The sequence below is a fragment of the Sus scrofa genome, chromosome 4 (genome assembly GCF_000003025.6).
Source record: "Sus scrofa isolate TJ Tabasco breed Duroc chromosome 4, Sscrofa11.1, whole genome shotgun sequence".
NCBI lineage: Eukaryota > Metazoa > Chordata > Mammalia > Artiodactyla > Suidae > Sus > Sus scrofa.
In genome coordinates, this window is record NC_010446.5 from 12,331,452 (window position 1) to 12,359,144 (window position 27,693).

The 27,693-nt window shown below is 53.2% G+C and overlaps 1 long non-coding RNA gene across 10 annotated transcripts in view; it reads right to left on the reverse strand.

The window, feature by feature from the left end:
* Positions 1-27,693, reverse strand: part of LOC106509952 — a 220,853-nt gene that overhangs the window by 143,245 nt on the left and 49,915 nt on the right. For 5 of the 10 annotated variants that reach the window (XR_002343088.1, XR_002343089.1, XR_002343090.1 and 2 more), the window contains exon 2: positions 10,805-11,145. The exons of 4 other annotated variants lie outside the window; for them this stretch is intronic. This is a non-coding gene — a long non-coding RNA (uncharacterized LOC106509952). Of the gene's footprint in view, positions 1-10,751; positions 11,146-27,693 lie in introns of all 10 variants that reach the window. One more of the 10 variants, XR_002343091.1, reaches the window with a different exon arrangement.

Consider the following 27,693-nt stretch of genomic DNA (forward strand, 5'->3'; position numbering starts at 1 on the left):
ACCTCTAGGCAAGGGCAAGGATGAACATGGTTTGCGGGATCCCCTGGGGCCGACCCCCACATGCACAGCCTCTGCACCAGCTCCTGCACCCATTGGGAAAAACTGCCTCCAGGAGCTCCCACTGTGGCTCAGCAGGTTATCAACCCCACTAGTATCCATGAGGACACGGGTTTGATCCCTAGCCTAGTGGTGGGTTAAGGATCTGGGAGCGGTGGAAAGCTGCCCAGCAGATCTGTCATTGCCTTTCACCCCTGGTAATGGGTGTGCTTCCCCCGCCCCCGCCACCCTTGTGACAGTGGGGCTCTCCCACCTACACTCCGTGGACTCCAAAGCAAGCCAGGAAACCAGCAGTCCTGGGAGACCCCATCCCAACCATCGGACACTGGGGATTTTGAACCAGGAGTCCCACTGCAGATTAAGAGCTAAGTCTTGAGCCCTAAAGGACTAATGAAGCACAGGTGACAAGGACCAAATCTCCACACTACCGATCGTCTTGAAAACATGAAGCCCAGGTCGCCCGAAACCAACTGCGTGTGGAGGACGGAAGTGTGGCTGGGCTTCATGGAACCGTAGCCCACGTCGCCTTGACATACTCCCCAGAAAAGCAAAGCAGAGAGGCAAATGCCAAAAGGATGAGGCAGCCCCAAGATGAGGACAGAGAATGGCATGAAGGATGCACAGCCGCAGGGTAAGTGAAATGGCATTTCCTCCTCAGTCCCTGGAAGGCACGGGCAGGACTCCAGGCGATCGAGGCCACTGGAGCCCCGTGAATCAGCCCGTTGTTCCTGGGAGAGAAATGGAATCTGCGAGCAGTGGGGTGTGGAATGTGGTCATTCCTGCCCCATCTTCCTCTTCCTCTTCCTGACTCCCACCCTTCCCCCCTCCACGACCTCCATAAACCCTTGCCTCGGAAGAATCTGAAAGCCGTGACAACTTAGAAAACAAACTCCTTTAAAATGGCAAAGACTTCTGAAAAAATCCAAAGATTTTCATGTTCTCTTTCTGCAGCCCAGACTTCTCAACCCAAATCTGGTCACTTGAGGCACCCGGTAATAATCCAGGAGTCTGCCCGCTACGCGACCTGAATTGTTCCTTTGTAGTCTTTCTCCTTCTCACCCGCCATGCCCACCCTGCCCCCTCGCCTACGGCCACCAGGCCAACATGCAGCCAGCAAGCCAGCAGAGCTGGGGTATCACTTCCGGTCATCCCCGGTGGTGGCCAGCCCGGTGGTGGCTTCCCGAGACACTGCAGGAAACCTGGGGACTGTAAACAGAGCAGGCTAATGTCACTTCCACCAGGCAGTGAGATCCAGCTCCCGCAGGGCCACCTCTGCCCATCCGGGACCAGAGTCCTGGCATTTCCCAAGACGCGTTTTGACATTTCTGGGGCAGGGTGCAGGCAGCCCCGGGAACGTGGTTGGAGTGGCAGGGAAGCTTGGCATTCCAGCTTCACCTCACTCGCTGGGTGTCCCAACCTATCTGAGATTCCTCCATGCTCACACCTCGAACATCAGAATCAGAGAGCATCCATACCTCTTCGGCTGGTTGGGAGGATTATTTCAACTTTGGCACATGGTAGGAACTCAATAAAAGGTAACAAATACCCCTGTGCCATCAGTGCCTACGCATCGGCACTCACTATGCCCAAGACCTGAACAACGGACAGAATATTTGGGAATGAGACTCAAACGTTATACCATAGAAGCGCCAGGAAAGCACTGGCTTCTCCAGGCAGCAAAACAGGGTCCTCCCACTCCTGCCTCTCTCATCCCAACACCTGGGAGCACAGGATGCCAGATGTGGCCATAAGCCTTTTCTCACCCGCTCATCACACGAAAGCCTGCTCTGCCTGGGCCTGAGTTTCCCCTCATTTTCCCTTTCACCATTATTTTTGTTGCTATCTAAGCATTCACCAACCTCAGGAAGCTGCAAAATGCCAGTGCTATCTGATTTCAAAATGCAACGTCAACTTGGAGACCTCGGAGCCATTTGGAGGTATTTATTTTGGTGCTAACTAGAGAGCAAATGAAACCTCAGGAATGGCTTCATTAACCCCACAAGCAGCCACTGGCCATTCTTCTTCCTGTCGTGCTCTGGTTCTCAAGGCTCTTGAAGCAGCAATATAACCCAGCATAGGGACACAGGTCACTACACACCCCCGAGGGGTTCTCAGGCTCCCAGGGAGAGACCCAGGGAACGCTTCCGACGGGACTACAGTGTGGCAACCTCTGAAAGTGTATGCTTCCTGTGCTCTGCGCCCTGGGGACACCCACACATGCCCCTGGAGATGTGCACAGAGAAACGCAGCCCAGCACCTCCCATGACCACGGAAGCCTGGAAACACCCCCAAATCCACCACGAGGGGCACGAAGGAACCGACACAGCAGTGGCACCACCCAAACATAACACGGGGTGAAGAGAACAAACAGTAGCCATCACACCCTGACCTTCTTCCACTTCCAGAAGAACTGTAAATGCACAAAGGGAACCTCACATGGATGTGTATCAAAGCGTAAGAAGGTGACCTATGACAGCCCAAGTTCAGGAGAGCGGCACTTCTGTTGAAGGGAAGGAAGCGGGATGGGAGAAGGGGCCCCACAAATTTCCACTTGATCTCTGATTTTTTTCAGTTTCTTCAAAAGCAATGATCCAAAGCAAACACGCCACACCATTTAACACTCCAGGAGGTGGGGGGGGGGGTACTGGAGAATAGGGCCATTGTTAAATGGTCCTTTGCGGCTTCGTGTTTTGTGTTTCAGATCTGAATGATTCACATCAGGTAAAGAAACTCCCAAACTCAGCAGATTCTAAAGTCCAGCAAGTCACTGAGAAGGACGGAGTCAAGCAGCGAGCTGGGAGCAGCCACGGCATCCCCAGCACCCCACTGCTTTCGAGGGAACACGACTCAGTGGTCCAGCGCCACCTGGCCTTAACCCCAACTAGTGAGCTGGACCAGTCACCCCTGCCTGCACCCCAGGAATCAGGCTCAGCCAAGACGCCTGGATGTGAGACCCAACCAACCAGACACAGCCTCCCTGTCCAGCTCTCAGGCATTTTCCCAGGGGTGACTCATTTGGCCCCTCGCGCGTGAGGGGCGCCAGGCAAGGACCGACCCTTCATTGAAAGATGAGGAGCAGGAGCCTCAGAAATCCCAAGAATGGCCTGACTGACGAAAACAGAACAGTCACATACGCAATCTGCCTCACAAATCTGACTTAAGTCCTGGGTTTACTGTCAGGTTCCAATGGGGGAACTCAGGTCATATAATTTTCACAATAACCAGGTTCACAGAGGAGGCAACACAGGCCCAGAGAGGCCAGGCATCCAACCCAAGGTCACACAGCCAGGAAACATCAGATTTTCTAACATCCCCCAATCACCTCCCGGGAGCATCTCTCCATCAGGAAAGCTCTTTTTAGGATGAGCAACCTCAGGTTCCCCGAACACGCAACTAGGGTTTTCCAGGGCCCCTGGGTGAGCAGAAAGCTGGGAGCCTGTCCTGGCTAATGTTTGTTTATTTATGTCACCACCTCCTGCAAACCCAGTCCCGAACCTCTGAGTGACTCAGAGACCTCACCAGGGGCAGCTGCACCTTGGATGGAGCCAGATAAGCTTCCATGGGGCGAGAGGGGAGCGTCAGGGCAGTTCCTGCTAATTAGGTGAAGCCAAACCCCTCTCCCCAGGAACCCCCACCTCATGCGGCATCACAGAGTGGGAGCAGACAGGCAGGCGGGAGGGAAAGACCCCCTTCCAGCAACTGCCCAGCAAAACCAGCTATTAGCATGGCTGACACTTTAACAAGACCAAGAAAGGCAGGCCAAGCTTCCCTCCACCGCCATGAGAAATACTCCACTTGCCAGCCAGGTGCCAGGTGAGAAAACAGCGCAACCAGGACAAATGGGAACCCGTGCTCACAGCCAAAGCCCCAAAGCGCCTTGAAGGCCCCCTGCAGCCATCGAATCCCAGAGCTGCAGACACAGACAGAGCTGGGGCCTGGCCTCCAACAGCCTCGGCTCTGGCGCTCACAGCCCTTGCTCCCGCCTCCAAAGCCTTTTCCCTGAGGGCTCCATAAAGCAGAAGCTGAGCAATCAGCAAGCCTGTTCTCTATCCTGCCCCCGCTGGTCTAGACTTAATAGTATGCACGGGTCCTAATGTCAGAATAAAGAAAAAAAAGTTCCTCTTTAAAAAAAATAAAGAAATAAAAGCAAGCGGGTCTTCTTGCAAACTTCTCACACAGGCTCCCACCAACCCCTCCTTCGAACGGCAGAGAATCATTTCCCTATCTTTCCAAACATGCTCCCCTCTCCCACGACGGCCCGCCTTGCCCGCTGGGTGACTCCCAAAGCCTCTGTCATTAACCGGGTTAACCAGGAACCGCAGGGAAAAGGCTCACACTCACCCCCCACCCATCCACCCAGGCTTCCAGGGGCCAAGGCCACGGTCCTGCCCCACTGCGTGAGAGTGCTTTTGTGCAGCTGCTAGAAACCTTCCGCTGCCTCCAAACGCACTCAGGGATAACAGAGTGTTGGGGAAGGGGTGGGAGGTCAAACAGGGACCCTTTCAGAATCTGCCCTCTTCATTAACTTCGGCATTCCGCAGGCCACTGTTTTCTCAAGGCTTTTTTCACTGAACACTCACCCAGGAGGAGGAGACCGCCATTCTCACACCACAGGGTCCAGCCCCAAGAGCCAGGACCTGGCTTCCTGGGACGAGGGGTGAGGCCAGCAGCTCCCAGGCCCCGGTGAGGAAGCGCTAACACTGAGAGAGCAAGCACTCAGCCAAGAACTAGGGACTCAGCGGAGTTATGGTCCAGAGGCTGGGGATGATGAAAGTGAAGCTCAGAGAGGTTGAGGAACTACAGCAAGGTCACACAGCTATGAAAGAGCAAAGCTTCAAAACCTGGCTTCAACACCATTTTGCCCTAAAGAACAGTCTTCCAAAAACTACAGCTCTAAGCCAAAGGAGAGCAAGGATCTCACAGACACGCCCAGCCCCCCTGGGAGGTAGGACCCTGGAACCCAGGCCGGCCACTTTTGCATCGAAGCCTGTGTGTGACTCAGGGACCGGATGGGGCACTCAACACAAAACCCTCTTCTGAACGGACTCCCTAAAGAGTCACCAAGGTGAGCCCCCACTAAGGCAGCAGCCCCTGCCGAAGTGCACAGGCCTTTCTGTTGTGGGTCAGCATCAGAGGCTGGGACATAGGAAGCCCTCAACAAGTGTTGGCTACACACACACACACACACACACACACACACACACACAGTGAGAGGACCAGCAATGTGAAGGTCTTTTGTATTTTCCGTGAAACCCCAATGAAAGCACCGTCCATATGTTGCTTAACAAGCCTCAAATAAAGACCACATCTCGTAGAAGCTTTTTTCAGTTTTTACGATCCAGGAGGAATCTCTCACATTCAAAGACAAACAGGTTTCCTTCACTGAGACCAAGGGGCAAACTACAGCCTGTAGGCCCATTGCCAGTTCTTATAAATAAAGTTTTATGGGAACCCAGCCATGCCTGTTCATTTACTCACGGGCTCTGGCTGCTTTCCAGATGCAAAAGCAGAGCTGATGAGTAGTGACAGAACCAATGGCCCACGAAGCCGAAAATATTTACAGCCCTGGAGAGAAACAGTTTGCCAAACCTTGCTTTCGACGCAAATGTAACCCTACTCAGTGCGTTGTGCTCACCGGGAATTCAGAACTAAATTGAATGCTCAATTTTCGCAACTCACGCCTCCTCAAAGTTCTTTATTTCCATGGGTCTGTATGTTTGGATCTTTTAATTCCATTTTAACACTTTGTCCAAAGTAACTAACGATCCCTGAGTGCTGATTACATGTCAGGCACTGAACTGAGCCTTTCAACACCGTCTCTAATTCTTACAATAAACCCATAAGGTAGGTAATATTACCCCCTTTTTAATGAGGAGAAATGAGTGGGAAAAAGAGAATAAATGTGTCCTCGATTGCACAGCAGGCAATTTACTATTTCATAATCCAATCTCAGAGGGTAATATGGGGGATGATTGGAAAACTTTGGGTGCTCAAGAAACATAAGAGTTGGCAGAGCTGAGAATCAGTAGCTGCCATCAATTCCAGCAGAATTACAGGATTATAAAGCGCTATGGTTCTGAGATTCTTTTTGTTTTCAATGTGGCTTCAGACTGAGCCACGCGATCGCTTCATCACCAACCTCCTGGATTCGGGGGGATCACCATGGACTAAATAGCACAGCTGACAGGAAGCGGGGCACGGGTCACGTCTGAGAGACAACTCTGTCTCCTGTGATGTGGCCGGAGCCACAGCGCCAAAGTTCCACCAATCGAAGCAAGGAGGTGCGCTCTGAATTTAGCCCTTTTCAGGGGGCTGTGTCCACTTACTGCTACCTGAACATTTTTGCAAACTTGTCCTTTTTTTTAATGGTGGCACCTGAGGCATACGAAAGTTCCTGGGCCAGGGATCGCATCTGAGCCAAATCTGTGACCTACACCACAGTTGCAGCAACACCAGATCCTTTAACCCACTGCACCAGGCCGGGGATCAAACCTGCACTTCCACAGAGACCCGAGCCATTGCAGATAAATTCTTACCCACTGTGCCATAGTGGGAACTCTTTTAAAAAAAAAAAAAAACTAATCTTTTTTAAACTTACACACCTACATTCTAAGCCGTAACATCTGCAAAATCACAGGCCCCCTGTGCTAATCACGGTCTTTTTCTAATTTAAGTTAAAATAATATAGAATAATTTTTTAAAGTTTGCCCCTCTGTAACCTAAAGTCATCTTGTACACACGCCCCACTGCACGCTCTGAGAACCCCTGGCCGGGCAGGAGCAGGGGCTGCAAGCTCACAGACCAGAGCACACGGATGTGAGCTCAGCTTCTCAGCTCTCTCCTGAGATAACCTCGGCAGTTCTACAGGTCTCTCTGAACCTCAGTTTCTTCACGTGTAAAAGTGGGACTCACCCCACTTCCCCAGGCTGGAAGGCTCAGCAGGTGTCCACAAACGCCAGGCATTAAGCAACCTCATGGCTGCTCACTGGGAAACCTGGTCCCCAGACCCAACCTGTGTGGACCCCAGGGGCCCGGGCACCCCTATAGGGTGGGGAACAAGCCCAGGATGCCAGGCCGTCCCCAGGGACGCCAGCTGGGGTGTCTCTGTAGGAAGGGGACAGTGATGCATCCACTGCTCTAGCAGCAGTCTAGGGTAACAGGACTCAGAGAGAAATGAGGGCTTCCAAGCCGCTGAAGACAGACTTGTGAGATGGAGATGAGGCCAAGAGAAATGCAAACTGGCCTCAAGATTGCAAAGGAAAACTGGCACCAGCAGCAGCACCAGCACCAGAACCAGCGCCACCAGCACTAGCAGTATCACCACCAGCATCACCGCCACTGCCTGTGTAACTGTTGAGTCCAGGGGCTACTGGGCTTGTTGCCCAGCATCACCCTGGCAACACCCATTACACCCGCCATCCCAGAAGTGCTGCCACCTTCGCTCCCAGCCTAGAGGAGAAACTAGACAGTTTTCCTACCAATGAGGGTACAAGGCCCAGAGAAAGGCTGTCACACAGTCACAGGGGGTGGGGAAGGAGGGGGTGTGGTGGACAGAAGCTGTGCCTCTCTATTCTAAGCAGGGAGGCCCAGCGCCTTTGGAATCAGTGAGGCCTGTGTGATCCCAGAGACCTGCTTTGCCTGTCTGGGCTTCCAGCTACTTCAACATTAAAAATAAACTGTTGTGGAGTTCCTGTCGTGGCGCAGTGGTTAACGAATCCGACTAGGAACCTGAGGTTGCGGGTTCGGTCCCTGCCCTTGCTCAGTGGGTTAAGGATCCGGCGTTGCCGTGAGCTGTGGTGTAGGTTGCAGACGCGGCTTGGATCCCGAGTTGCTGTGGCTCTGGTGTAGGCCAGTGGCTACAGCTCCGACTGGACCCCTAGCCTGGGAACCTCCATATGCTGCAGGAGCGGCCCAAGAAATAGCAAAAAAAGACAAAAAAAATAAATAAATAAAAAATAAATAAATAAATGTTTAAAATAAATAAATAAATAAAAATAAAAATAAACTGTTGTGGGGCGGGTGGTGGGGAGAGGTGATGGGCAGGGAGTTTGGGGTTAGCAGAGGCAAACTATGACACGTGCAATGGAGAAGCGAGGAGGTCCTGCTGTACAGCGCAGGCAACCATGTCCAATCTCCTGGGACAGAGCATGACGGAAGGTAGGAGGAAAAAAAGAATGTGCATATATGTATGACTGGGTCACTTTGCTGTACAACAGAAACACCGTAAATCAACTAGACTTCAATAAAATGAATAAATAAATAAATAAAGACTGTTCTAGCACCTCCTCCTTAGGTCTGGCCTGGGGCTGGAATGGAGGGAGGCCTGTCACTCGCCCGGCACCGAGCCCGGCCCGGCGTAATCCATGGCGATGATTCCTACATCCGAGCCCACAGGGCGCAACCGCGCAGACGAGGGCAGCTGCTCAGCAGCCAGGGAGGTGGGAGCGGGCACCTCGCTCCTCCTTGCCGTGACCATCCTGCGCCTTCTCTTGCCCGAGCCCACCCAGCCCTCCCGGGGGGAGTGTGAGATAACCCAGACCATCACAATGGGGCTGTTCTGGGCAGTAACTGATAAAAGGAGGAAAGGCAGGGCTGCGGGCCGTGTGATAAGTGGTGGACGCAGCTGCTGTGGGAGGGCTGGGGGAGACGGCAGAAGAGATGCGAGGGGCCTGTGCCGCCAGAAGCGGAAGGGGCAGGGCTGTGCCTCCTTCTCCGGCTCCCTGTCCTGGCCGAGCCCCTCACATCCCCAGGTGGGCTCTGCGGGCAGATGCAAGCCCAGCCAGACCTCCCAACCCTCCAAGTCCCCCCAGACCCTCCAGAGCACCCCCCAACTCCTCTCCCTGCCCTGCTTGGCCATGGAGGGCAGCGAGCACAGCACCCATCACGCAGGCTGCCAATTCCTACTTCCCCAAGGGCTCAGGCTCCCAGGAGACCACGAGCATCCGGGACTGTACGTGGATCCAGCCACACTTGGTGCCTGCCCAGGGCCCAGCATGGAGCCGGTCTCCTCCACAGGGGATGGGCATGGAGTCCTTACTGAATGTCTGTCTCCCCCGAATGACAAAGAGGACCCCTAGCCCTAAGGACCCCAAGAGCGTTCCCCAGCAAGCACACACACGCGCGCACACACCCTTCTCGGCTTCCGGCTCTGCCCCCCTTCTCTTGGATAAATAACCATGGCCCCTCAAAGGCTCAAAGCTCTGGGTTGTCGAATGGGCCCACCTTGGCCCACCCCGTGAACGATGGGGTTAATTAAGCTCTAGGGACGTGCAAAAACAGCACGTCTCCCTTTAGTCTGTCCTCTTCACCGAGTCACCATCGGACCTGACCGACTATGATGCAGTCACCAAGAAGCCTACTATGTGTTTAGCCTGTGAACAAGGCAAAGTTCTCCCGCCCTCAGAGAAGATACTTCCTAGGGTGAGAGAACGACAAGAAATCAAAGCCCTGGCATAAAGGACTGTCATAATACAGTGCATATGGAGGAGCTGGGGGCCAGGACAGTGGGACTAATCGGATGGACATTATTTCCACAGGGAGGCCAGGGACACCCGAGCTGAGAGGTGCCTGCAGGCATGAGCAGAAACAGAAACCCAATCAAAATCCAATCCCTGGCCCTGCCCACGTGCCCTCTTGGTAGCCAGACGCCAGGTGGCCCCAGGTGATCTGAGCTCATGGGCAGTGGCCGTTTGAGCTGCCACTCTCCTGTGGGCAGCCTGATGCTAAGGGAACATTCTTCAGAGCCACCAACCTCAGAGCTGCCAGGTCAGGACCCGAGAGCCAGTCTTTCTGCTCCCAAGTGCAGAACCACCACCCCACTCCCACCCCGAGCCTCTGTCACCAAGCCCAAGGCCGCTGCTCCCTCCTCAAACTCCTGTTCCTTGCCTGCTGCTGGCCTGCCCCTCAGCCTTCCCACAGGCTCCTAGGACAGGGGCCTGTGACAAACTGTCCAGCCAAACGGCCATGCCCAGTTCAAAGTTCAGCACAGTGTCCCCACCAGCTCTGCTGAGAAAGACTTCCAAGGCTCAAGCACCACTCCTCCTTCTCGAGGCTTCCCCCAGCCAACCTTCAGCGACCCTCCCACCAAGTGCTATGCACCCGGCACAAGGCTGAGTGTCAGCACACGCCCAGCTATTTGGGGTCCTCAACACCAATCCTATGAAGACAATAACCCATCCCCCACATTGGGTAGAGAAGGGCAAGGAATCCCGCAGTCACTTGCCTCGAGTCACACTGAGGCAAGGGGTTCCAATGCCAACCTAGGCCCTTCTGGCTCCACCGGCACCCAGCTGACACTCAGGTCTTGGTTTCCAGCTACAAACGCAAAGCCAAAAACTTCTCTCCACAAGCGAAGCCTTCCCACTTACGCTTCAGTGTCTTAACCCACTAGCGGTGGGACCCTAAGTCCCCTTTCCGCAGCAGGAGACGGTCAGGCGCTATCCTACATCTTCAAGACACTGAACCTCGCAGAAGCGGCTACAGCTTTCAAGGCGCTGACGGTGTGGTAGACGGGGACAGACACACGAACCAGGAAAGCCAGTACAGGATGACAGGCACAATGACACCCATCAGTGACAGCTCCCCAGAAGCATTTTTCCACTTCCATCTGTCTCCCACACCCCCAGCACCATGCCAGAAGCATTCGTGCCAGCCCCTCCTGAGAGCTGGCCACGTGGCAGTGACCTCTCTCCCACCTGCTCAGGTGGGCGCTGGACAGAACACGTGGGAGATTCGAGCCAGGCCTTACGTTTCACTGGGAGCCCTTCAGGGAATTGGCGGAGCCCCCTCCCGACATTCCTGGGTGATGAGGGCAGGAAGCATCGGTCTTCTGTCCCCCGCAGGCATCCAGGCTGCAGGAATCCACGAGGCACTCAGCTGGGCCTTCCTTAAAGCCACCTTTAGCATCCAGAAATGCTGCGGGCATGGGTCCCCCCAGAGACTGCTTCCGCCGCCTTACTCCCCAGGCAGCGAGGCTCACAGTACATCCACAAGGCTCAGAAAATCCTCGAGGGAAGCTCCATGTACTTGACAGCGCAGCCATCACAAGGGGGCATTCTTTTGAATTCCTCCCTGATCAAAAGATCAGGCCTGGGGATGAGAGGGAGAAAAATCGACCTTATTACAGTCATGGACCCAGAGAAGAGTCAGTTACTCTTCCTTCCTTAGGTTTGACCTAATAGACTGAGAGGGGAACGGCTAAAAATAACGCCCTGCGGCTTTGACACTTAAAGAGAGGGGAGAGGGGAGAGCGAGGCAGGTGGCCGTGGGCTGTCACCTCCCATAGGCACTGAAGTCCCCTCGGAAAGGGAATTTTCTCCCTCTTAGGACTCCTCCCTAGAAATCCCCCAAGATGGGCAGAGCTGCTGAGATGCACCCATTATAAAGAGAACAGAAAGGCCAGCAAGTTCTGGAGACCTCAGGTGGCTGGCTTCGGAAGCTACCAGCAGGGCCACCAGGCCGGGCACACGGCCCTGGGCTCCCCTGCAGGGCCCAGAGGGCCTGGCTGAGGGGGTTCGGGGTCAGCTGGTAGGAAGTAGTACTTAGTTTAGTTTCTTTTTAAAGATAACCACAAAGACCTGGCTTCCCTCCAGGCCTTGTCCTGCACTGTGAGCGTCTTCAGAGGCGGGGCCCAGGGCCTGCTCCTTTTTCATCCATTCATTCAGCAACTCCAGAGCACCTACGAGGCACCCAGTGCTGTTCTAGCTCCATGGGGATACCCTGGTCTCTGCAGCCCAGTGAACGGCAATTACTCTAAAGATAAATGAAGAGCAGAGGATCCGCCATGCTTAGGGCTTGGGGCCCAACGGCCACCAGCCCACCAATGATAACAGTAACTGCCCTGGGGGAGCAGCAGTTCCTCAGCCTGCTGAGAGCTCTGGCCCGCATCTGATACAATCCCCGGCCTCCCTGGGGCTCCGGCCCTTATTCTCTAGATGAGGAAGCAAGGCCACAGACAACTAGTAAAAGCAGAGCCCGAATCGAAGGCAAAACCATCCGTCTCCCCAGTCTGTGTCCTGACCCGTCCAGGATGCCCACCCTGATGCCATGGCTAAAACTTACTTCCGGGCTTTTTTTTGGGGGGGGGGCAGGGGGGTGAATATCTACCACTTAACTACCTCAATGTTATGCAAGACATCAGATTATTGTTACATTTTTTATTAGAGTATAGTTGATTTTCAACGTTGTGCCAATTTCTGCAATACAGCAAAGTTGACCCAGTCACACACATATATACATTGCTTTTCCTATTATCTTCCATCCCTTCCAGGCATTTCCCACACACAGAATTCTCACTTCATCCTCACCACCACCCTATCTATGTGTTACAGTCTATTCTCATGCATTTTTAGGAGTGAGAAAGCTCAGGCCCAGACAGCTTAAGCCATTTGCCCAAGGTCACACACACAGCTAGAAAAACCACAGAACCCAGATTTGCAATCTGGCAACCTGTCTCCAGAGCCCATGAGCTTGACCGTTATACTGTTGCCAATAGCAACCATTGCTACAATTACAAATTTTCCAATATACTTTGTAGTATAAGATAACCCAACCCATTATCTTACAGTCCTAGAGGTCAGAAGTCTGACACAGGTCTCACTAAGCTAAAAATCAAGATGTTGGCACGCCGTGTTCCTTTCTTTAGGTTCTAAGAAGAATCTGTTTCCTTGTCTTCTCCAGCTTCTAGAGGCTGCTCACATCCCTTGACGAGGGGTCCCTTCCTCCACCACAGCATCTCTCCGAACCTGTTTCCATCATTTTATCCCCTCTGATTCTTCTATCTCCCTCTTCCATATTTTTTTTTTCTTTTTATGGCCGCACCTTCAGCATATGGAAGTTCCCAGGCTACGGGTCAAATCAGAGCTGCAGCTGCCGGCCTAAGCCACAGACATGGCAACGGTGGATCCAAGCTGCACCTGTGACCTATGCAGCAGCTTGCAACAGCTCTGAATCTTTAATCCAGTAAGTGAGGCCAGGGATGGAACCCACGTCCTCACGGAGAGGATGAGCCACAGTGTAAGTCCCCTCTTCCACTAAGGACCCTGATATTATACTGGGCCCACACGGATGATCCAAGATCATCTATCTCAAGGTCCTGAACCTTAATCTTACCTGCAAAGTCTCTTGTGACATGTAAGGTTCCGGGAACAAGGACGTGGCATCTTTGGGAACCATTATTCCACTGGCCACAGCTACCATGCCAGAAAGCACCCACCCTCTCTCTTAGGCATTTGTCAGTGACCAAAGCTCACACAGCGAGCTTGCCTTGTCTCATTTAAACCGACCTGACATAGATAGCTTTTAGACCCAACAGCAAGATGGGTTCAAAAGGAAGTTGAAATGTCTAACTATCAGCCCCTAGGACAAAGAACAGAAGAGTGGTTTAAACATTAGAGTCTGAAGTCAAGCTATCAAATTCACTATCTAGGTTACTCTGGGGAAATATTTTTAACCCTTGGTTTCCTTGTCTGTAAAATGGGTATAAATCACATCTATTCACTTGATGGAACTGCTGTGAGGCTGACACGAAATCATCAACACAAAGCATTTAGCACGTGGCCAAGCGCACGGTAAGAACTCAACCTAAGCCACTGTTTCAGGCATCAAAGGAAGCAGTTCCCCTCAAGTCGAGCGGGGTCTGTCCCAGCACCCCTCACACTCGCGCCTCTTTTCTCCTCGGCTCCTGCCGCAGCCGCCAAGAGCTGCCAGCCTGGGAGCAGCATGGCCCCAAAAAGTCACAACTGGAGTGGGGGCAGCTGAGAGGGGCCGCTCAGGGCAGGAGGGGGAGATGGGATTTATGGTACCAGCCCCAGTTAATAGCAGGGGAGAGAAGGGGGCACACAATCTGTTAAATATTTACTGAGGCCCACAGGCAAATCTGAAGCCAAGTTTGTTTTGTTGGGGTCATGAGCATTAAAGCTCTGTCATCTGGGAAGGAATTATGCCATGGTCTGTTGGGTACTACTGCAGCAAAGCGGGGGTCCCTGACCCCCTGGGGGCAGGGGCAGCGCCAACATTCTCGAGAGAAGGCAGCCCCACCAGGGGCTCCACCTGTGAGGATGCAGGATTAGGGGCGCTGCGCACCACAGCTTCTAGAACCATCATCACACGGCAACATCTCTCTCTGGGGGAGCCTTTTCCTTCTCTCTGCTAGGTGATTCCTTTGGGGTCATCTGCTTTCTGTAACAGACTGGCCAAAATAAAAAAGACAGACTGACAATACCGAGGACTGGCCTTGATGTGGACGTGGACTTTTCATACAAGCTGGTGCACAGACATTCTGAAGAAAGACAACCAACCACTTTGGGAAACGGCTTTGCATTATCCACTAGAGCTGAATACACGTGTTATATAGTCACCCCTCGGTACAAAGCCACGGAAATGTGTACCTATGTTTGCCAAGAGCTCCGTCTTACTTAGGATGTTTATGGCAGCACAACTCACCGACAACCACCGGAAAACCCTCAACGCCCACCCGTAAGGGCACAGATTTTAAACACACACACACACACACACACAGACGATATTACAGAGCAATGAGAATGATCTACAACTGCACGCTGCATGAGGACACAATGCACAAATGCAATTTTGAGTGAAAGAAGCCAGACACGAGGGAATGCACTGTGACGCTATTCATATCAAACACATAAACACATCAACCTGATCTATGCTGTGAGAAGTCAGGACAAGGTTATCTGGGTTGGGGGGAGGGACAGTTAGTGACCGCAAGGGGTCAGGAGTAGCTTTTTTTATTTTGTCTTTCTGTCTTTTCTAGGGCCACACCCATGGCATATGAAGGTTCTCAGGCTAGGGACCTAATCGAAGCTGTAGCTGCCGGCCTACACCACAGCCACAGCAACGCCAGATCCTCAACCCACTGAGCAAGGCCAGGGTTCGAACCCACAACTTCAAGGTTCCTAGTCGGATTCGTTAACCACTGAGCCACGAGGGGAACTCCAGAGGTAGCTTTTGACATGACGGCAGAGGGGTGGCTACACTAGGTGTTTTATCGAGCTTATATACTTATGACATGGGGCGGGGGGGTGTTTGTTGATTTTTTTCTTTTTAGGGCTGCACCTGCAGCATATGGATGTTCCCAGGCTAGGGGCCCAATCACAGCCGTAGCCAACAGCCTGCTCCACAGCCACAGCCACAGCCACAGCCACGCCAGATCCAAGCCTCATATGGGACTTACAGCCTACACCACAGATTGCAGCAACACCAGATCCTTAACCCACTGAGCGAGGCCAGGGGTCGAATCCAAGTCCTTCCAGACAAAATCAGGTCCTTAACCCGCTGAGTCATAATGGGAACTCCATGATGTGTGTTTTGTAATACAGGGTACCTCAATAAAAAGCTGACTAACATTTTTTAATGTCTCCTGTGAAAGTATGCTTGCTGGAATACTAAGGACACAGCCACAGCCCCTGAGGCCTGGGAATGGCCCCTTCCAGCTTTCCCTGCTTCCCGCCCCCTTGTATTTTCATGCCTGGCTGCCTTACAGCTGACCCTGCCTCGGGGAGGGCGCTGAGGGGACACTTCCCAAATATGCAAGCTCTGGGCTGGTGACACGGAATGTGACACAGAATTGCCCCACAAGAAACTAGGCCCCTGGTCCGATTCCCTTGGCTGAGTCTCCCTCCCCTCTGCCTCTGCCTCCGTCTCCATCTCCCATCTCCGTCAGGCCCAAATGTGTCACTTCATTCTCGGCCCTCCCTACCAGGTATTTCTACCAGCTGACCCCCACCCCTACCCCCACCCCCACAGCGGGCAGGTTGAAGAAAAAGGAGAAATAGCCCGCCTCTCTTTCCTACCCAACACCAAGAGAGCATCTTTCTACAATACCCACTTCCCCTAAATATGGGACACAGGAGTTCCCATCGTGGCTTAGCGGGAACGCACCCATGAGGACGCAGGTTCCATCCCCGGCCTCGCTCAGTGGGTTAAGAATCCGGCGATGCCATGAGCTGTGGTGTAGGTTGCAAATGTGGCTCGGATCCAGTGATGCTGCGGCTGTGACAAACGCCAGCAGCTGTAGCTCTGATTCCACCCCTAGCCTGGGAATTTCTATACGCCAGGTGTGCAGCCCTAAAAAGACAAAAAAAGGGGGGGGGGCAAAGAAGGATGCTCTGGGAGTGGGCTTAAGGGACCCTGGATTGGCAGAGACTGGGGAATGGGGCTCGGGCTCTGAGTGCACAAAGCCACATGCGGCGAGGGAAGCAGTCTGAGACAGGAGCCAGAGGGAGCATCTCCCAGTCTGTGCCTGGCTGGGCATCAGGCCCGCTCTCTGCTCTGGGTCTCCCAGACTCTGTGCGTGTGCATTCTCTCACCAACTTTCCTTCTCTCGCAGCAATGATCAGTCACGGTATTAATTTTAACAGGAGCAAGAGTCAGCATATGCCGACTGTAATGCCTCTGAGCGGCCGAGGGAGCGGCGAGGGGGCAGCTTCGGGAGGAAGGACGGGTCCTCCGAGGGGAGGATGCGGTGGGTGATGCTCGCGCCATCTCAGCTGGCCTCCTGCGCAGGTGCCCTCGGGTATGTAAGACCCAAACGGATGCTCCCCAGCAGGGGTCTGCCGTACCTGTCTCTGAGGAAGGGTCAGGCGGCAATGCCTCTGGCCGTGTCCACATTATTTCTCAGGATACCCCAAGGGCGGGGCCTGCCTGACCTGGGGAGATCAATCAAGCAGATACATTCTGGGGCAAAGCAGCAGCTGGCAGACTGTGTTTTGCTTCATTTCAGTTTCTCCCCAAAGTGTGCTGAGATGACAAGGTCTTGGGACCCCCAAGCCTCCCAGCACAGACCACCCCCCCGGCACTCATGCATTCCTCGTGAGGGGGGTTGGGGGAATGAGGTGGGACTCGGGGGCCAGACAGACCAAGGGTGTGAACCCCAATGCTGGCACTCGCTCACTGGCCACAGGCACAGCCCTTAAGCTTTTTGGAAATGTTTCCTCGTCTGTTGAATGAAATCGAGGAGTCAAAACGCACGTCCTCCGGGGCTCATAGGTGGAAGCGAGACTGCATTTAAATGCTCAGAGCCCAGACCTGGACTCAGCAGAAGCTCAGCATCACCCTCAGCAAGAGCCCTGATGAGCTAGTGTTGCTCTTCCCACCAGTTAGGCTTGGGACATGCAGACTGAGCCCTGTCCCATTGACTAAAGTTAGCCAAGAACTGATGTCCCCCTGCGCCACACCAGACACTGTGGGTTCACAAGGGAAGGAGCAAGGGGCTCCGCGTGGAACAAGCCCCTCTAAGGCCAGGCACTTCCACCTGCCTCAGGAATGGAGCCCTGCTCACAGCTCTGAGAGGTAAGCTGACTGGAGCCATTCTTTAAAAACTCTGGGAGTTCCTGCTGTGGCTCGGTGGGTTAAGAACCCGACATGGTGTCCATGAGGAGGCAGGTTTGCCTCCTGGCCTCATTCAGTGCATTAAGATCCTGCATTGCCTCAAGCTGCAGCAGCGTAGGTTGCAGATGCGGCTCCAATTTGACCCCTGGTCCAGGAACTTCCATATGCTGCAGGTGCAGCCCTAAAGAGAAAAAAACAGGAGTTCCCGTCGTGGCGCAGTGGTTAACGAATCCGACTAGGAACCATGAGGTTGCGGGTTCGGTCCCTGCCCTTGCTCAGTGGGTTAACGATCCGGCGTTGCCGTGAGCTGTGGTGTAGGTTGCAGATGCGGCTCGGATCCCGCGTTGCTATGGCTCTGGCGTAGGCCGGTGGCTACAGCTCCGATTCAACCCCTAGCCTGGGAAACTTCATATGCCACGGGAGCGGCCCAAGAAATAGCAACAACAACAACAACAAAAGACAAAAAAAGACAAAAGACAAAAAAAAAAAAAAACCAATTCTGACATTCTGGTTGACCAGATTCCCAAAGGCCTGTACAGCCTGTACTGCCCATTGAGCTCCTCAGATGCTCAGTAAGTGTGGCTGGAATAATGAGTGATTAATTTTAACTGCAGGCACATTGCTAAGAGCTGGAAATCACATCAATCAAGAAAGGCAGGAACCCTGCCCTCAGGGAGCTTTCAAGCTACACTGGAGATACAGAGATGTGAACGCCCAGGCAGCGCATGGCCATAGTGGGGTACGTGGTGATGTCCAGGTCCCCATGGCACGGGAGCGGGTCCCAAGGCAGAGAAGAAGAGGCTGAATACTGAATACGGAATGACCCTAGCAGGTCAGAGCCCAAGAGACCTTGGAAATAATCTGGTTCCCTTTCCTCACTGAACAGCTGAGAAACAAAGCCCAGAGAGGTAAAGTGACTTGCCCAAGGTGGCCCAGCGAAAACCTGTAGGATGGGGAATAAGATGCAAATCTCAAGGGAGAGGGGTGGGCTGGACACACGACATCTGGAAGAGGAACTGCCTGTTAAGTTGGCAGGTGCAAGGGTGCTGTCAGAAGGCAGCTGACCAGAGGCCCGGCAGGAGAGGGCATAACCGGATCTCCTGCCGGCTCCATCCAAGAGCACTGGCTGATTTGCGTCGTGTAATCCCAACAACGCTGTGAGGTATGAAATCATTTTCAAAAGCGCACACGGCACAGGGCAAGCAGTTTGCCAAAGCCAGGCAGGGAGTGGGAGACCCCGCAATACAAGCCCAGTACTGCCTTTTTGCTGAACCACTAGGTGGTCCTGCCTTAGAAGGATCATGAGGTGGGAAAGACTGGGGACGGCGTGACAAAAGGAGAAGGTCCTGGGAAAACAGAGCTGGGGAGGGTGTGAGCCTGGTCACTAGAAAAGGCATCGGACAGAGACTCCCCCCACCCCGCCCCGCCCCCAGCCACCACTACACATTGCCAGGAACTTGCCAGGCAGAGCAGCCCCAACCCAGAGCCCCGTCGGTGGGCCCCGCGTCTTGCTCTTTTCCTGAGGCACGTCTCTCGTGTGGCCCATGACACAGACTGGGATGGCCTCAGACTGGGATGTCTGTCCCACCGTGGCCTGGAGCCATCGCATCATTCCCACCAGGCTCAGGAAGGAGTGGGGACGGGGGTCTCCCCAAAATACCTGACCCCTGACGGCTTCTCCCGCCTGCAGGGAAGTGGTCCGGAGAAACTTGGGAGTAGCGCCCACCCAGGGACAAGGTGGAGACTGGTCACAGACTATCCTCCAGGCCCACCCAGACGAGGCCCACCAAAATCTTTGGGAGGTACAGCTGTCCTGAATACAGACTCCTGGGAAGACTACAAAAGAGGCTTCTTTCTCATGGACTAGACTAGAGCAGACAGAAAAGGCAACAGCGGTTTTAAGAGAGAAAGAGAGAGGCAGGCAGAGGGACACAGGGACAGACAGGGGGGCGGGCAGGAAGGAAGCCACACGGACCAGCAGACCAATGGACCAGGGTGAGGCTCCCAGCTCCGGGGCTCACCGAACAGCTGTGCAACCTTGACATTCAGGTCTCTGAATCCACATGTCTCCCTGCAAAATGGGTCCGGCCTTGCACAGCTAGAGGGGAATCAGAGTTAACCTACATACAAGCCCTTGCGCACAGTAGGTCCTCAATAAAAGAAAGCCCACCTCCACTCCCCATTACAGCCTGAAAGTATTTCACATGCTGAAAGGACCTGAGAAAGTCACAAGCACTTTCCTCCTACAAATGACACACCTTCAAAGTTTAGGTATTTTTTTAAGTTCCTTTTGTTTGCTTTTGCCCATAAAAGGTCAGCAAAAGACCCAACTGTCAATCAAATCCCCGCGAACCAAGGGAGCCGAGTGCTGTGGACCCAGGCCACCAAAGAGAAACCGAAGGAGATGGTCCTTGACAGGCACTAAGATCCATCCTTGGAAACTCTAAATAAAGAAGCTCTGGGGTGCATGTGTGCTCCTTGCAGGAGATTCACGATCTCACGTAGGTCCCTGTGTGCCAAGAGCATCAAATCTCACTTAAAGCAACGGGGGCTACGAGAAATAAACAGCCCATCGAAGGGCTGAGCCCACAAGCGGTGGTGGACCTGCTCCTAGACCTTGGAGCCCCAAGTGGGACTGGAGCCGTTTTCACAGACAGATCACGTGTAAGTGGAGAAGAAGGAAAAAGACCCTCGGGGTGGGGGCAGGGGTGACATTCCAACAAGGAGGAATACCTTAATCAACAGCATTGACTAATCTCCAGTCACAGAAGAGGCCCCTTTTAATTTCCCATTAATGTTCACAACCCCAGAGGCAGGTCCCAAATCCCCAAATGACAGAAACGTCAGCAGGGGAAGGGCAGGCATGTGACGCAGCTCTCAAGGGGTGGAACTGAACTCAGGACAGTCAGACGACAGCTCCTCCAGATCCACCATCACGCCAGACCCTGTGTTGCTTTAGGTCTTGGGTCACCTGCTCCTCATCCCAAACCGTCGGCTTTGTTCCAAGTCCTCTTTAACACCTGGATTAGCTGGGCTTCCGGGGAGGTCACGCTTGTGACTCCGGAATGCACTTCTGACTTTCACGGAAAAGGTTGTTCCCTCAAGTCCCACGGGCACATTTCACTGAGGAAACCTGGGCGGCAATCTGCCTGCCCTGAGCACAGGTAAATCCAGAGCAGGGCTGGTGGCGGGGGAGGAAGAGAGGGCAGGACAAAATACCCAAGGGAAGGGAGCGAGGCATGGGAAGTGAGCACAGCCCTGCTGTCACCCGGGCTCCGTGAGCACTGCAACAGACCGGAGAATGGATCCTCGCACGCGTCTGCAGTTCCCGGGAGATCAGAAGCAAGGGGCAGGGATGGGGACAAAGAATACTGACTGAACCCACAAAGGACCGAAGACAGCCCTGGACAGAATTCCATCAACCACCCCCTGTAACTCTCACGATGGCCCTTGGAGGTGATAGGACTTTTCCCTCATATGAGACCTTTAAAAGCTGAAATGGTCAAGGTAGTATTCCAAGCCAGGGTTTCCTGACTCCTCCGCCAAAGGACAGGACGACATTACATGGAAAGGCCACATCCTTCACTTTACATTTCCGTAGGTGTTTTTGTTTGTTTTGTGTTTTTTTATGGCTGCCCCTGTAGCATACGTAAGTTTCTAGGCTAGGTTTCAGAATCTGAGCTGCAGTTGAAGCCTACACTACAGCCAGAGCAACACAGAATCCAGGCCACATCTGTGACCTATGCCACAGCTTGGGGCAAGGCCAGATCCTTAACCCATGAGTAGGGCCAGGGATCGAACCCTATCCTCAGAGAGACAACATTGGGTCTTTAGTCAGCTGGGGCCACAACGGGAGCTCCATTTCTATAGTTTGTTGGGGCCATTTTTCAACACATACACATTAATACAGGGATGAAATTCCAGATATTTTTCTTGGTTTTGTTTCTCAATCTGCATCTGGTGCTAGAATTTGCAGATATTCTTCGCCAGCTGCCAGAACAGTTCCTGGCTATAGGTCCAAAACCGCCCAGAACTTTATCTTAATCATTTCTTTGCATGACAAATGTCCCACCCACACTGAGGGGCAGCCACAGCCTGTACCTGATTCTGATGGACTCTGCCTTGCAACAGATAAAGCCTGGGGTCCCTGGGCACCAGGTGTCTGGCACATCCAGTCCCCACCTCAGCAACGAGACTGGAGTCAGAGACTCAGTCAGCTACGCAGACATCACAGGAACCTATCACAGGAACCTACTGCGGTGTGAAGCAGCAGGCAGCCGGGGGCATAGCTCACCTGAATCCACCCCCCTGAGCCAGGACTGGGAGGAAACAAGGCCGTAGAGCAAGGGAGGATACAGGCTCTTCCCCAGCTCTAGGAAGAGGCCATGAAACCAAAATAACCTGAGACCAAATCCCCCAATCTGTGAGACAGGATGGCTGCAGGGAGGGCAGAAGCTAAAAAACTCCATGTCTCCCCCAAACTCTCCTACCTCGGTGACCTGCGTGACCAAACACGGGGGCAGTGAGCCACCAGGTGGGGGGATTTCTCTCTCCTCTTTAATGTCTGTTGGATGGTGGAGATCCCTGGTGGCTCAGTGGGTTAAGGATCCAGTGTTGTTGCAGCTGTGGGTCAGGCTCGATCCCTGGCCCCAGAACTTCCACCTGCCGCAAGCACAGCCAAAAAGAAAAAAAAAAAAAAAGGCAAACTGATTATAAAAAGGCAATGAGGAGTTCCCGTCGTGGCGCAGTGGTTAACGAATCCGACTAGGAACCATGAGGTTGCGGGTTCGGTCCCTGCCCTTGCTCAGTGGGTTAACGATCCGGCCTTGCCGTGAGCTGTGGTGTAGGTTGCAGATGCGGCTCGGATCCCGCGTTGCTGTGGCTCTGGCGTAGGCCGGTGGCTACAGCTCCGATTCGACCCCTAACCTGGGAACCTCCATATGCCGAGGGAGCGGCCCAAGAAATAGCAACAACAACAACAACAAAAGACAAAAAGACAAAAGACAAAAAAAAAAAAAAAAAAAAAAGGCAATGAGTAAATCCCAGTTTTATCCTGAGGTTGCCACCACTGGGGAACACTCCCGGGCCTCCAGTGGAAGTGGGTAGCACCCACTATGGAGTGTCAACTTCCAACCCCCACCCCGCCGCTTCCCTCGCCAAGAGCCGGAAAGAACCCCCGTCTGGCACTAACTAGTCCTCTTTGTTGCATAGTCTGCCTTGCGCTATCATTTTTTTTCTTGCAAAGGAGCAGACAGGGAGGCCATGGCTACACAACCCACTTACAAGGCGATGTGGAAAATAATCTGGGACAGAGGTCCATCCAGCATCTCGCCCTGTGGGTGTCCTGCCTTCCCCAGTCATGAGAAGGGGAGGAGGAGGAGGAGCAGGAGGAGGGGACCGCGAGGAAGATGTGCCTCCAGTGGTCACAGGGTTAACAGGGAACGGGGCGTACAGAGCAAATGATCGCAATAAAGGCTAACATTCTCAGGACCCCACCGCACACGCCCGGCCTCTGTGCGCATCATCACTTTTTAATCATCACCACAACCCAGGACAGGTTCCTACTTTATGAGTAAGGTCACGGAGGTCCGAGGTTGCTGAGCCACTTTCTCAAGATCCCATAGCTAGTAGTGGGCGGAGGCGGTTCCTTTAGCTGAAGAGGGTATTTGTCTGGACAGTTCGAGAGCACCCAGGGCCTTAGCTGGGGCTCAAAGGATGACATCAGCAGCTTCCCAGCACGCTCCATCTTCTTGCAGCAAATACTTCCCAAGTGCCCATAGTTCAGGCAGGGAGAGTTCCGCCTTCTGCTTCCACCTTCTCCCTGGAGAAGGGAGGCTGGCTCTGTGCTGCCTTGATGACGTCTCAGGAACCCTTCCTTAGCTCTTCCTTGCCTCTGGAGGCTCCTTGCAAGCTTGGCCTTCCTTGGTCGGTAGTGGCACTTTTCCAATCTGCCTCAACTGTCACATGGCCTTTCCCGGTGTCTCTATACAGCCTCCTTTCCTATGTCTCTGTCTGTCTGTTCTCTCCGCTCCTCTAATGATACCCATCATTGGATTTAAGGCTCAGCCTTCTCCTCTGTGAGCTCATACGAGCTAATGACATCTGCAAAGACCCTTTACCCAAATAACACCATGCTGGGTTCTGGCAGAACAAATGGGGGGTCGGGGAGACTTTACTCAACCCAGGATGGTTGTCTACTCTGACCTTCAATTATAACAGAAAATTTGAGGAGTTCCCATTATGGCTCAGTGGGTAAAGAACCTGACTAGTACCCATGCAGATGCAGACTTGATCCCTGGCCTCACTCAGTGGATTAAAGACCCGGTGTTGCTGCGAGGTGCAGCATAGGCTGCAGACATAGCTTGGCTCTGGCATCGCCGTGTCGGTGTTGGCTGGCAGCCACAGCTCTGATGTGACCCCTAGCCTGGAAACCTCCAGATGCTGCAGGTGCAGCGCTAAAAAAACAAACAAACAAACAAAAAAAAAAATTAAAAAAAAAATAACGCTTGACAAACATCCTCAAACTTTTGGGTTATGGAGCTTCAGGGAAGGGTATGATAAGGCCAGGTCCTCAAGTTCTCAGGGAAACAGGAGGGAGGAAACCCTAACAGAAAACGGGGGGCATCCATTAACACTGACTTTGTTCCCTGCCTTTCTCATCATTCTCAGTAATGAGACTTAAATAATTAATACTTGATAGCATTAGCAACATCCTGTTATTTAATGACAGAGAATAACAGTGTCAGCTTCAGAATTTACTAATGACTGCTTAAATAAAATGAACTGTAAGGTGTAATCCATAACTTGCAAATGCATCACTTCATTCACTGGACTCCATTCGCAACCTGATCCCCAGGCCTCTGGTCACTATCACCACAGCCATCAACACTGTCCCCAGCTGCTTACTACTCTCCTTGGTCCACCAGCAGCAACTCCCTAATAGCACTGAAGACACTGCACTGAGGCAGTGCCTGTGGGTGTGTTTGGGGGAATTTTAAGCCGGTCTTAAGGTTTAGTAAACTTTCCAAAAGGGGTGGCATTTAAAAAATAATAAACAGGTGAAGAAGAAGGAAGACAAGGATGCAAACGTAAATACACAAGGACTGTTTTTTTTTTTTTTTTACATGACCGATTCAAATTATGGGAAATTAACAGTTTATTTAACTATTAGTACGATTCATCTATACTATCATACTAATATCTATGCTATATATACATCTATACTGTGTCCCAAATTCCGGAAATACAGCATTTAGTTGTGGGTGGTAGAACGAATCTTTTTAATTGTCCAGCTTTTACAGCTAAGGCCACACGCTGAGGCAGTATTGCCAGGCCTGGTCCAGGGAGCAGCCTGTGACCTCAGCGCATCCTCTAACCTCTGTGCCTTGGAGCAGCGCCTCTTGGGCTGCTCTGGGATTAAATTAAATGAGTTAATATTTGCCAGGGGCAAACAGTTGCCTATTTCATAAGAAGTGCCTAGATCCTAGTTCATATATAATTCTCTGTCAAACAAAATGAAGAATACTTCTAAAATAAGGGGAAAATGAAATTATTTTAAAAGCCTATCTGACCAAAAACTATCTGACAGCATCAGAAAAGCCTAAATATGATGCCCTGGGACTATGTTGTTTCTCTTTTCTTTTTTTCTTTTTTTTTTTTTCCCCTTTTGTCTTTTTGTCTTTTAGGGTGGCACATACGGCACATGGAGGTTCCCAGGCTAGGGGTCCAATCAGAGCTGTAGCCACTGACCTACGCCGCAGCTCAGGGCAACGCCAGATCCTTAACCTGCTGAGCAAGACCAAGGATCGAACCCACATCCTCATGGCTGCTAGTCGGGTTCAGTAACCGCTGAGCCACAACAGGAACTGCTGTTGTTGCTTTTTTCTATTTTCCTTTCAGCATGATTTCCAGTTGGACTTCCCACTATAGTTTATAACCTTAACTACAAAGGCATAGTTTAGGTTCATGGGGTAATTTTATCAGGGGGCAGAGGGTGGGTGACCAAGTACCTCTGGCACATTCACATGCAAAGAGATGCCCCCGAAGGGGTGACGGCCGAGACCAGCTCTGTTTCTGGTCCCAGGATTCCCAGGCCCCGGCTCCACCCTCTGCACGTGCCCCAAGCTCCCCAGCACATCTGCATGAAAAAAGGAGCCTGTACGGCCTCATGGGCAGGCCTCCAAGTTCATTCTTCACCCGGAGCCAAGGCCGGCCCAGAGAGCATTACCATCCCAAAGGCCCGGCCTTTGTCAGAGGAGGAAGGGATGGAAATGCAGGGAGCAAGTGCTGGCTCAGCAGAGCCCTCCCTGCAGAGCGTCCTCCAGCTCCGCTCATTGTTATTCCAGCCAGGTGTCCGCTCGCCAGCCAACCCGGCGAGGATGTCCACGCCGAGATCAGAGATAATGCCCCCCACGAGATTCCTCACCCCCCACCCCTCTAACTGGGGGAGGAGGGGATGGGGCGGTCCAGGCAGAGGAGCTGACGGGTCGAGTTTGCATGTAAAAGAACTGCCAGACGCCGGTCTCGGCCCCCCTCCTCCCTCCCAGCGAGGGAGCTTCTCCGGCTTCGTCCTCCCTGACAACTTGACCTTGGCAGAGGCCAAACACAAGCCCAGGCAGCATCCCCAGCCATTCCTCGCATTCTGGGTGACTGAGCCCCGGGAGGCCGCAGGCAGCTCTGGAGCAGGGCTGAGGAGAGCATGTGAGGCCAGCTGGACCAGGCCCTGGGCAAACCCCCCATGCCAGCCCCCGGAGAGCCTCACCTTTCAGGCCAACAGCCCACACTCCCGGTGCCTATCAGGCCCAGGGGAGCTATCCTGGCTCAGCTTTAAAGAGTTGCTCAAAATCATCCTATACAGTGAATCCAACCCTTACACACATGCGTGCGCACGCACACACAATTAGTGCAAAACCCCTCACACACACAAGACCCCTTCTTCTAAAGCGGCCCCTTGGGGGCAATGCAGTTGCCTGCATTCCAAGAGTGGGACAGCCAGGGTCAGTGTCCCCTCCACCCAGCCCCCACTGCTGCCTGACATCCCACGCCGGTGGGTCAGGGCAGGAAAGAAGAGGGGGGAGACTGGCCACTTGCCCTGCACAAGCAGCTTGGGGGGGGAGGCTGTCAGCAGCATCTGGGACACGTGTCCAGGACCGATTGAGAAGGTTCCGGCCCCGAGCCCAGGTACAGCCAGCATGCTGGCCGGATGGGCTCATCACCTGCGGTTACAGTGCACCTGCCAAGTGCTCCTGAGATGCTTAAAGAAACCCAGAACTCCAACAGAACCGCAATGAAAACTTAAAGCAGCAAGGCAGGAGTGGGAGGGGTCCCTCCCAGCGCTGAACACACCGTGACGCCATCCTGCCCAGACCTCCAGAACCAAAGGCGTGGCTGTCAGAGGGAGAGGTGATGGGCATTTGGTATTCACATAAGATCTTTACCACACGCACCTCGGAACACCTGGTTACCCAAGCCATCCCTTCCAGGCCACCAGGCAGGCCCTGGTAGACCCAGTCACTGTTGATCACACCCAAGTGCAGGGCTGTCCGCCAGCGCTGCACCCAAAAGGACATTCCCCTCTGACACTCTGCAACAGGGCCACATCCATTCCTGGAGGCTCAAGGGAGGTTCTTGATTCCTTGCCTCCTTCCCAGCTTCTACAGGTTTCTTGTATTCCTTGCCTTTCTTCTTTTTAGAGCTGCACCCATGGCATATGGAAATTACCTGGCTAGGGGTCGAATTAGAGCTGCAGCTGCCAGTCTACACCACAGCCACAGCAATGCAGGATCTGAGCCCCATCTGTGACCTACACCACAGCTCACGGCAACGCCCCAGATCCTTAACCCACTGAGTGAGGCCAGGGATTGAACCCGCATCCTCATGGTTCCTAGTCGGGTTCCTTACCCGCTGAGCCACAACAGGAACTCTCCTCTTCCCCCATCTTCAAAGCGGCAATGTTACTTCTGACATTACATCACCTCCTCTTCGGCCTCTTCCCTCCACTTTTAAGGGCCCTTGCAAGGATGCTGGACCCACAGGAAAATCCAGGATAATCTCCCTGTATCAAGGTCAGCCTTCATTCCACCTGCAATCTTATATCCCTTTGGCCACATAACATGTAATACTCACGGGTTCCAGGGACCAGGATGTGAACCTCTTCGGGAGGCAGAGGGCAATTATTGGATTATCCTGCCATCTACACTCACGTCTATGCCAGGCCCCAGGCTGCTCTGTGCCCTCAGAGCCCCCAGATGGTCACCTGTCACCTCCCCGACCCTGACCCCCACC